Genomic DNA, 10,693 nt, shown 5'->3' with positions numbered 1-10,693 from the left:
TCCTAATTTAGTTAAACATTGTGGTGTGGAACACCTTAATTGTGAGATGTATGAATTTTCTGAGCATACCTGAACAGCTTATTTTTCAAGTGATAGTAATAGCAATATTCCATTTTCTATTATTCATTCTGATGTTTGGGGTCCCTCTCGAACCATTGGATGGTTTTCATTGGTTTATTACTTTTATTGATAATTGCACTCACCTCTCATGGGTTTATCTCCTCCACAATAAGTCTGATGTTTTTTCTTGCTTTAAGTCTTTCCATGCTATGCTTCGTACTCAGTTTAATGCATTTGTCAAGGTATTACTTAGTGATAATGGTACATAATACCTTGACTATGTTTTTCAAGAGTACCTCACTTCCTATGGTATTCTCTCTCAAATCTCTTGTGTTCGGACCCTAGAGCAAAATGGCATCCCTGAAAGGAAAAATCGCCATCTCTTGGATGTTGCTCGGGCCTTAATATTTACCACTATTGTTCCCAAACATTATTGGGGAGATGTCGTGTTAACAGCCACCTACCTTATTAATCGGCTTCCCTCTAGTGTTCTTAACTTTAAGACACCGTTGTCTTTTCTCTTTGACCCTGCTATTGCCACCTCCCTCCAACCCAAGGTTTTTGGTTGTGTGTGCTTTGTCCACAACTCCTCTCCTACTCATTCTAAGCTGGATCATCGTGCTTTTAAGTGTATTTTCCTGGGCTACTCAGCCTCCCAGAAGGGTCACAAATGCTATCACCCTCCGTCTCGCAAGCTCTATATTACCATGGATGTCACTTTCCATGAACAGGATCCCTATTTTACACTACCTCTTCAAGGGGAGAGTCTTGAGGAAGCCAGTGTCTGTTTCTCCCCTGGTTGTTGCTCATATTGATAATATGATTCATGCTACTAGTTCTGCCATCCCTATTCAGGGGGAGCCTGACATTACATTTCAGGGGGAGGAGCCTCCAAGTGACAACACTACTAAAGGTTCTGCTCCTGCTCTCTTGGATGTAATAACCTACACTCGGAAGAAATCCAAGCATAAGGAGACCGTGAAAGACCAACCATTACCCATTGTGGCGCCTTCTCCAGATGCTACCTCTCCTTCAAGTAATTCTTCTCCTCATCTTGCTAACATTGATGATCGCCCCATTGCCTTGAGGAAAGGAGTTCGTTCTTGTACTCAACACCCTATTTCCCATTTTGTTTCCTTTCATTCCCGTTCTCCTTCCCATCTTGCTTTTGTCTCTTCCTTGTCTTCTGTGTTTGTTCCATAGGATTGGAAGGAAGCCCTTAAAGATCCAAAGTGGAAGGTTGTCATGGTAGAAGAAATGCAAGCATTGGACAAGAATGGTACATGGGAACTTGTTCCACGCCCCCAAAGAAAAAAAATTAGTTGGGTGCAAGTGGGTCTTTACAGTCAAGAAAAGGGCTGATGGGACGGTTGAAAGGTACAAGGCTTGTCTAGTTGCCAAAGGTTTTACCCAGACCTATGGGATAGTCTACCAAGAAACATTTGCACCTGTGGCAAAGATGAATCCGGTTAGAGCCTTACTGTCATGTGTTGATAACCTTGGATAACACCTGCAACAACTAGATGTAAAAAATGCCTTCTTGAATGCTGAACTTGAAGAAGAGGTTTACATGGATTTGCCTCTCGGATTTGCTTCACCTTCAACAAGTAGCAGAGTATGCAGGTTATAGAAGTCTCTTTATGGCCTCAAACAATCTCCTAAGGCCTGGTTCAGTCGGTTCTTAAAGGCCATGCAAAAACTTGGGTATCATCAAAGCCAGCTGATCACACTCTATTTGTGAAGCACAATGGATCCCAAAATTACAGCCTTGATTGTGTATGTGGACGATATAGTAATCACTGGAAATAGTGATACTGCGATCTCCCATCTTAAGGATCAATTAGCCACTGAGTTTGAAACCAAGGATCTTGGACCCTAGAGATATTTTCTTGGGATCGAAGTTGCACGATCAGACAAGGGAATTTTTATTTCTCAACGGAAATATGTCTTTGACCTCCTTAGTGAGACACGTATGCTTGGTTGTATACTTGCTAATTCCCCTATGGAAGTTAACCATCAGTTATGCAATGTTGTGGGAGATACTGTTGACAGGGAATAATACCAAAGGCTTGTTGGTCGGTTAATCTACTTATCTCACACCAGACTGGATATTGCCTATGTCGTGGGCATAGTTAGTCGCTTTCTCCATGATCCCAGGACATCTCATCTTGATGTTGTTTACCAGATTTTGAGGTACTTGAAATCTGCCCCTGGGAAAGGTCTTCTGTTCTCAAAAATGGGAACCTAAGTCTTGAGGCTTTCACTGATGCTGATTGGGCTGGATCCATTAATGATAGACGATCTACCTCCGGCTACTGTTCCTTTCTTGGAGGTAATATAATCATATGGCGTAGTAAGAAACAAGCTATTATATCACAATTCAATGCAGAGGTGGAGTAGTGTGCTATGGCTCAAAGCATCTGTGAGTTAATGTGGCTTAAAGGATTGTTGGGAGATCTGGGTGTTACTACTGAAGCTCCTATGTGCCTCTACTATGACAACAAGGTTGCCATCAATATTGCCCATAATCCAATTCAGCATGACAGGACCAAATACATCAAGATTGATCGCTACTTTATTAAAGAAAAGTTGGAGCAAGGCCTTATTTGTGTCCCATTTGTTAGTTCCTTTGATCAGCTCGCTAATGTGTTCACCCAGGGATTAAATTGTAAGATGCTTCACTCACTGGTCTCCAAGTTGGGCATGTATGATATATTTGCACCAACTTGAGGGGGAGTGTTGAGAACCGTGGTATTGGTATTTTATCTTATTGTATTAGGGTTTTACTTGAGTCAGAGTGACTACAGCTATCTTTATTTATAATGTAAAGAACATTCTGGAATAGATACAAGGACATAATTACCCCTATGACAATTTTACCCCTGAACCCATATTACAACACTCCCCCTCAAGTTGGAGCATACATGTCAAACATGCCCAACTTGCTAAATATAGGACAAAATAGCTTACTACTAATTCCTTTGGTAAGGACATCAGCTAGCTGCTCACTTGACTGAATGAATGGAATACAAATTATTCCTTGCTCCAATGTTTCCTTGATAAAATGTCGGTCGATCTCAACATGTTTGGTACGATCATGTTGGACCGGGTTGCAAGGTTTTAGGTCTTGGTTTCGCCACTGGTTTCGCCAGGCCACGAAACCGGATCTCGGCGAGATCATGTATTTTTTTTTTCTCAACTCGATGGTAGGTTTCGGTGGCCATATGGCCAAGATAGGGGCTGAAACTTGACATTTCCCCTATTTTAGGGCTTCTAAACACAGTGGAACCATTAGTTTTTACAAATTCAAACCCAAAATGGTACTTTGACTACAGACCCTAAGTTGGTAGTCTACGGCGTGCGTGAGGTCTACCCCAGGCTATTCCACACAAACAAGGTTAGATCATGTTTCTATGAAAAATATAGTTTTTGAGATGCAGTTTGGAGGAGATTAGCAGCTTCAATCTTCAATGAATCAAGCTTTAATGAGGTGTTGGAGGTGTGATTTGCTAAAAGAAATGAAAAATATCACCAAAGATGGAGTTTCCCCTTCACAGAGGCGAGATAGGCGAGAGAGAGGCGAGATCTCGTTGAATTATGGAGTTTTGTAAGCTTTAATAAGGTCGAAATTGAGAAATAGCTCGAGATCTCGGCAAGATACATAGATCTCGAGCGAGATATTGTATTATTTCTATATCGCATGTAATCTCGTCTCGAGATGCTACGAAACCGAGATTAGAGCGAGATCTCGCCAATCTCGGCAATTCTCGCCGAGATCTTGAACTATGCCGGGTTGTAGGCAATGCTGATTGCAGACTTGCTGTCATAGTAGAGTCACGTTGGAAGATCAGCATTTATACCCAAATCTTGAAAGAGATCTTGAGCCAGAGAAGTTCACATATACCTTGTGCCATAGCTCTAAATTCAGCTCTAGCACTAGATCGAGCCAAAACTGCCTGTTTCTTGCTTCTCCAAGTAGTTAAGTTTCCCCCCAACAAATGTTCAATATCCGGATGTTGACTTCCTATCATCAGGACTTCCAGCCCAATCTGCATCAGTATATGCTTCTATCCGGAGATGACTATGTGGAGAATATAAGACTCCTTTTCCGGGAGATGACTTCAAGTCCCGAAGTATCTTGTATGCAGCTTCCAGGTGAGAGGAGTGTTGAGAAGTGTACCACAATAGGGGGAGTGTCCCTATTGTGGTTGAGTCCATTATGGTTTCCTTTATTGTTTTATGTCTTTAATTGTTAGGAGTTAGGAGTCAGTTTCCTAGTCTAAGTTAGTTACCTATTTTAGATTAGGTTTAGTTTCCTTTTCCTTTTATGATTGTAATGGTTTTATTATAAATAAGATACTTGAGGGAGGAAGCAACACAAGACATACGGCTCCTCCCCTTGCAACTACTCTTCTCCTCTTCTTTGTTCTCTCTTTTCTCCTCTACAAGGTTATTGGTTACAGGTCCTAGGTTTTCTACATGGTATCAAAGCAATGAGGAAGAAGAAGAAGAAGAAAAAAAAATAAAAAAAATTCTGCTGACCGATCATACCTGTTACCGCTGATCGATTAATCATCGTTTGCTGCTATTGTGTCTGCTACTGTCGTTTCTTGTTTTCTTCTATTGCTGGTTCTTGAGGATTGATTCGTTGGTTAAACCACTGCTGTATCGAAGCATCGAAAAACAAGGGGTTCTTCTACCGCCTTGCAATTTTCTGGGTTTGGATTTCTTCAAATCTGTTGTGTCTGCTACTAGTTGTTGCCATCTGCTGATCGCTGTAGTTGGTTGTGTGGCGTCTGCTAGTGTTTGCTGTTCTTGGTATCGATTTTCTGAGAAGAAGATATATTGCTGATTCTATTGCTTTTTCGTACATGAAACCATAAATGTTACTATTTGCTGATGTTGGCGCTCGGTTGGAGACGAAGGGTTTCGACGGTTCAAGACGACCATCGATTCTCTTGGTTCATTCGATTTGCTGCTGAATCCTTTGTGCAGATGACTTCGATTCATTGGTTTTCGCCTCTGTTTTCATTCTTGGTTACCGCCCCACTTGTTTCTTGATTGAAAAAAAAAAAAAAAGTGATTTCTTAGTTGGGGAGATGGGGAGACGGTTGTCTTTTTCTTTCTTTAGTTTCCACTAAAATCCATCCACGATTAAAGACACCCTCATAGTTGTGTGGTCCTTTAATTTTTTTTTTTCTTCTTCCAGTTTTACCCTTTTGTTTCTTGGAAGACAACTCCAATCATCTTTAACCTTTTCATGTCATCATGTGTCACCATTACCTTATTTGAGTTTCCTCTTTCACCCTTATCATCTTCCTTTATTCAGCTTATAATCTTATATCCATATTTTTTGTTATTACCTACTCTATCCCCAACTAATAATTTTAATTCCCATTATGTCCCACTGCTTCTTCAATTACCCATAGCCCCCTTGCAAATTCTGGTTTATTACCAGATTGCCACTCCTCCCTTAAATTTGGCCTTGCTTATGCATATATATGGATTTCACTTAAAGTACAGTTCTGCCATTACCTCTTGTTATTCCTATTGTATACTTGGATGGGTCCATCCCGAACGAAATTGGGTATTTTGACCCGGGTTCCACATCAATTGGAATTGCATGATGTTATTACAGAATTGCCATTGGGTATACATATATGCCATATTATTGCTTTTGTGGGCCCAGATCACATCAATTTGTTTTTTGCAAATTGGTACTTAAATGATATTGAGGTTGGAGTTTGTTTTGAGGGGGAGATTGGAAATTATTGAGATACTGGTCATATACCAAATTGCCATTGCCCTTTTAATTCCGACATTTCTTTAAAATTCTTGAAGTATAGTTGCCCAGGTGGGCCCCGAACACATGTGGGATTTATACTTCTTTGAAGGTTGGACCTTGCATGGTGGTTGTTGGCTCCAGTGAGGGGAGGTTAGAAACTGATATATAGTGGGATTCTATCTACGGTTGTTATTTGCGGTGCTCTTGTTTATGAAATTTTTTAATGATGCCTATGCTTTGAGATGTTGATTATTGGCCGTTATTTGTTCACGTGTACTGCTACACGTGAGGGGGAGATTGGAATTGGATATTATTGTTTGCATATCTGCTCTGCACAAGTCATCAATTGGAGAGTCTAGAGTCTTACCTTTCTCAATTGGAGAGTCTTATCTTTTCAAGAATATTTCGGTGAAGATTTCTCAAGATTTATTTCAGTGAAGATTTTTACTTTACTTTTGAAGGGAAACTCCGAAGTTGTTGCCCTCCATCTTTTAAGCATGCTATGGTGTTTTTTGAAGATCGACAGGAAAATTCCACTTTGTGCGATTGAATTGATTCTTGCTTTGAAGATTGAGTTCTTTCCTTATATTGAAGATCGCGTCTTCTCTTATTAGCAATCAAGTTCCGTAATTATTGGAGAACATCTATCATTGTTACCTATCTGCTGTTTTTGGATCGCAGTTGATGTTATCTATCGTCCAGTGCTTGGGCTGATATTTCTATTGATTTTATTGGAGTTTCCTCTGTGCTCACTGAAGTCTACAACTACTATTCAAGACCGGTGTTGAGTTTGATTTTCTATACTTTTTAGTCCAAGCTGGAGCCTTTCTTTTAATATCTGTATACTCCAGCTTGAGAGGGAGTGTTGAAAAGTGTACCACGATAGGGGGAGTGTCCCTATTGTGGTTGAGTCCATCATGGTTTCCTTTATTGTTTTATGTCTTTAATTGTTAGGAGTTAGGAGTCAGTTTCCAGTCTAAGTTAGTTACCTATTTTAGATTAGGTTTAGTTTCCTTTTCCTTTTATGATTGTAATGGTTTTATTATAAATAAGATACTTGAGGGAGGAAGCAACACAAGACATACGGCTCCTCCCCTTGCAGCTACTCTTCTCCTCTTCTTTGTTCTCTCTTTTCTCCTCTATAAGGTTATTGGTTACAGGTCCTAGGTTTTCTACACGGAGTAAGGATCATGCATGTATTGACTCACAACACTCACATCAAATGTAATATCTGGCCGAGTATGTGAGAGATATATCAGCCGGCCAACTAACCTCTGATAGTTGCCTTTATCAACCAGGTCACCTTCCTTACTCTTCAAGTGTGTGTTGGGTTCAAGAGGAGTATTTGCCAGTTTACAACCAAGCATCCGTATCTCACTCAATAAATCTAGGGTATATTTTCTCTGAGAGAGAGATATGCCCTTGGCTGAATTGGCAACTTCAATCCCCAAGAAATACCTGAACTTCCCCAAATCTTTGACTTCAAATTCGGTACCCAGATAAGTCTTCAGCTTCTGAATTTTCTGTGCATTACTGCCCGTGATTACTATATCATTAACATAAACAATCAAGATTGTCACATGTTGTCCCACCCTTTTGACAAACAAGGTGTGATCAGCATTGCTTTGTTTATACCCATATGTAATCATAGCTTTATGGAAGCGCCCAAACCATGCCTTTGGTGACTGCTTTAGACCGTATAGGGTCTTCTTCAACTTGCATACCTTTTCCTGAGTCTGTGGAGAAGCAAAACTCGGAGGTATCCCCATGTAAACATCCTCTTCCAAATCTCCATGTAGGAAGGCATTCTTCACATCAAGTTGTTGTAGATCCCATCCTTGATTCACAGCACAAGAAATGATGACTCTTACTGTATTCATCTTTGCTACAGGAGCAAAGGTCTCTTGATAGTCAATTCCTTGGGATTGGGTGAACCCTTTGGCAACTATTCTTGCTTTATATCTTTCTACTGAGCCGTCTGAGTTGTGCTTCACAACAAAGACCCATTTACAGCCAACGGGTTTCTTTCCTGGTGGAGGAATCACCAAATCCTACGTCTGATTTTTCTTAAGGGTAAGCATTTCTTCTTTCATCGCATCCTTCTACTTCTGTTCGGCTATTGCTTCCTGCCAATTGTTAGGGATAGTAACAGAGGATAATGAAGACACAAAGGCATGGAATGAAGGAGTTAAAGAGTTGTATGACACAGAATTGGAAATTGGATGTTGTGTACAACTCCGCTTTGGTTTCCGAATGGCAATAGTAGACTGGGATCAAGAGAAAGCTTACTAGGAGGATGACTCGAAGTAGGACTTGGAACAGGTGCTGATTGTGTAGGATCAGTGGTGGTGGTCTCTTTGTATCGAAGGCCATCAAAAGGAAAAACTGTTCCTCGAGAGTAAATCTTCAATCCGTTCTCCACCTGGACTGTTTGTTGCTGTTCATTCTGTCCCATTTCTTGTTCCTGACTTGTAATCCCATCTTCCAATTTAACAGAAGCATCTTCTATAATAGGTATATGAACATCCAGAGAAGCAATCAGCGGGACCTCTTCATTATCACTTAGACTCTCCCCCTGCAGAGGTACCAGCGGTTTAAAGTAAGCCTCAGATTCTCGGAATACCACATCCATGGTGACAAACAATCTCCTAGTAGGAGGATGATAGCACTTATATCCCTTCTGGGTAGCTGAGTAGCCAAGAAAAAGACAGCGAAGCCCTTTAGAATCAAACTTGTCGTGAACATGGTGGTTCCTAGCAAACACCACACAACCAAAAACTTTGGGGGGCACAACAAATGTGGAAGTGCTTAGCAGAATTTCCAAGGGGCAGCGACCTCCCAAGAACCTTGATGGAAGCCGATTGATGAGGTAAGTGGCTGTAAACACTGCATCACCTCAGAAGCGAGGAGGGACAGCCATGGCAAACATAAGAGAGTGAGCAACCTCTAACAAATGTCATTTCTTGCATTCAGTAACTCCGTTTTGACCGGGGCTATCCACACAAGAAATCTGATGAATTATCCCATGGGTATCCAAATAAGAGCGAAAAGCACCATCCATGTATTCTTTTCCACTGTCCGACCGGAGAATTTTCACCTTGGCATCGAACTGGGTCTGGATCGTCTTATGAAATAGGGTAAAATAGGTAAAGACATCACTCTTACTATGCATCAAGTAGATCCAAGTGGTCCGACTATAACAGTCAATGAATGTAACAAACCATCTAAACCCAGAAGTAGAAACACACCGAGTAGGGCCCAATACATCAGCATGTATTAAACTAAACAGACTCATACTTCGATTATCAGAAATAGGATAAACACTTCTAGTTTGCTTGGCTAAAGTGCAAGCATCATAAGAAAATTTATTCGGATTACAACGTTTCAATAGCCTAGGAAATAAAATAGATAAAACACCCAACAGTGGATGGCCCAAACGACGATGCCAATTATTCAACTCAAACAACGCAGAATCAGAATCCGAAGATGCAGGGCGGGATGTCAAGGCTGCCTGTGAACTGTCAAGCACATACAAACCACCAACCACCTTACCACATGCAATCGTATTGCCCATTAACAAGTCTTGGAACAAACAATGGTCCGGAAAAAAAGTCACTTTACAATTTAATTCTCTGGTTAAGCTACTAATGGAAAGCAAATTAGTAGAGAAGTTAGGGACATGTAACACAGAGTAAAGGCAAAGAGAGGAAGTGTACTGTATGGATCCCTTTCCCGAGATAGGAGAGAGAGACCCATCAGCAACCCGAACCTTGTTATGACCAAATAAAGGGGAATATTTGAGAAAAAGAGAGGAAGAACCTATCATATGGTCGGTTGCCCTTGAGTCAATAACCCAAGATTCGGGTATGACTAAGGTGCAGTTCCCACCAAATGAAATACTAGTGGAAGATGTGGTAGTGGGATTGGAAGGTAGAGAAATAGCTGAAGCAGCCAGTAAACGAGATACGAATGCTGAAGAAGACGTGTCCAATCGAGTCATCATATCCCGGAGATTCTGGAGTTCAGCCACAACCTATGAAAGAGGCTGATCTGAGTGTTCTTTAGTGGAGGCCTGATTGGCACAGGTATTGGTGGGCCTATTAGAACCACCTTTCCCACGCCCACAAGTATCTGCAGGGCGAATCTGAAGCTTACAACATCAGTCTTTCGTGTGCTATTCCTTCCCACAGTGATCACATTTAATAGGGGGTCTATCGCCAGATGTCCGATCACCAGTAACAGTACGGGAAGAGTTTCCGCGGGAAGAAGGTTGTGAACCAGACAGAAGGACTGAACGTTCCTAAGTAACAGGAGTAACCATGGCTGTACGCCTACTGTCTTCGGCCAAAAGAATCACATAGGCCTGCTTAAGAGAGGGCAGGGGATCACGATTTAGGATACTTGCCCTGATCTGATCAAACTCGATATAGAGGCTGGCCAAAAAATAAAAAACGCGCAAACCAACTTCCACTTCCGGAAAGCTATTGCATCGACATCACAAGTTGCAGTGAAGGTGCCCAAGAAATCCAACTGCTGCCACATAGTACACATCTTGTTATAATATTGAGAAAGTGACAACTCCAACTGCTTGGTAGAGTGGATTTTTTTTTACGGAGCTCATAGCACTGGGCGGCATTCCCGACCTGAGAATATGTGTCCTAAGCTGTCTTCCATATCTTGGCAGTCGTATCAAGGAGAAGGTAACGCCCGACAATTTCTTGGTCCATGGAATTAACGAGATAGGACATAACCAAGAAATTAAAATTCATCCATCGATCCTGAGCAGGACCAGCATTTGTAGGCCTAACAGTAGTGCCCGTGATGTAGCCAGAGAGACCACGAGAACCA

Source organism: Telopea speciosissima, unplaced genomic scaffold (assembly GCF_018873765.1).
Source record: "Telopea speciosissima isolate NSW1024214 ecotype Mountain lineage unplaced genomic scaffold, Tspe_v1 Tspe_v1.0052, whole genome shotgun sequence".
Classification (NCBI taxonomy): domain Eukaryota; kingdom Viridiplantae; phylum Streptophyta; class Magnoliopsida; order Proteales; family Proteaceae; genus Telopea; species Telopea speciosissima.
This window is presented reverse-complemented; position numbering follows the sequence as displayed.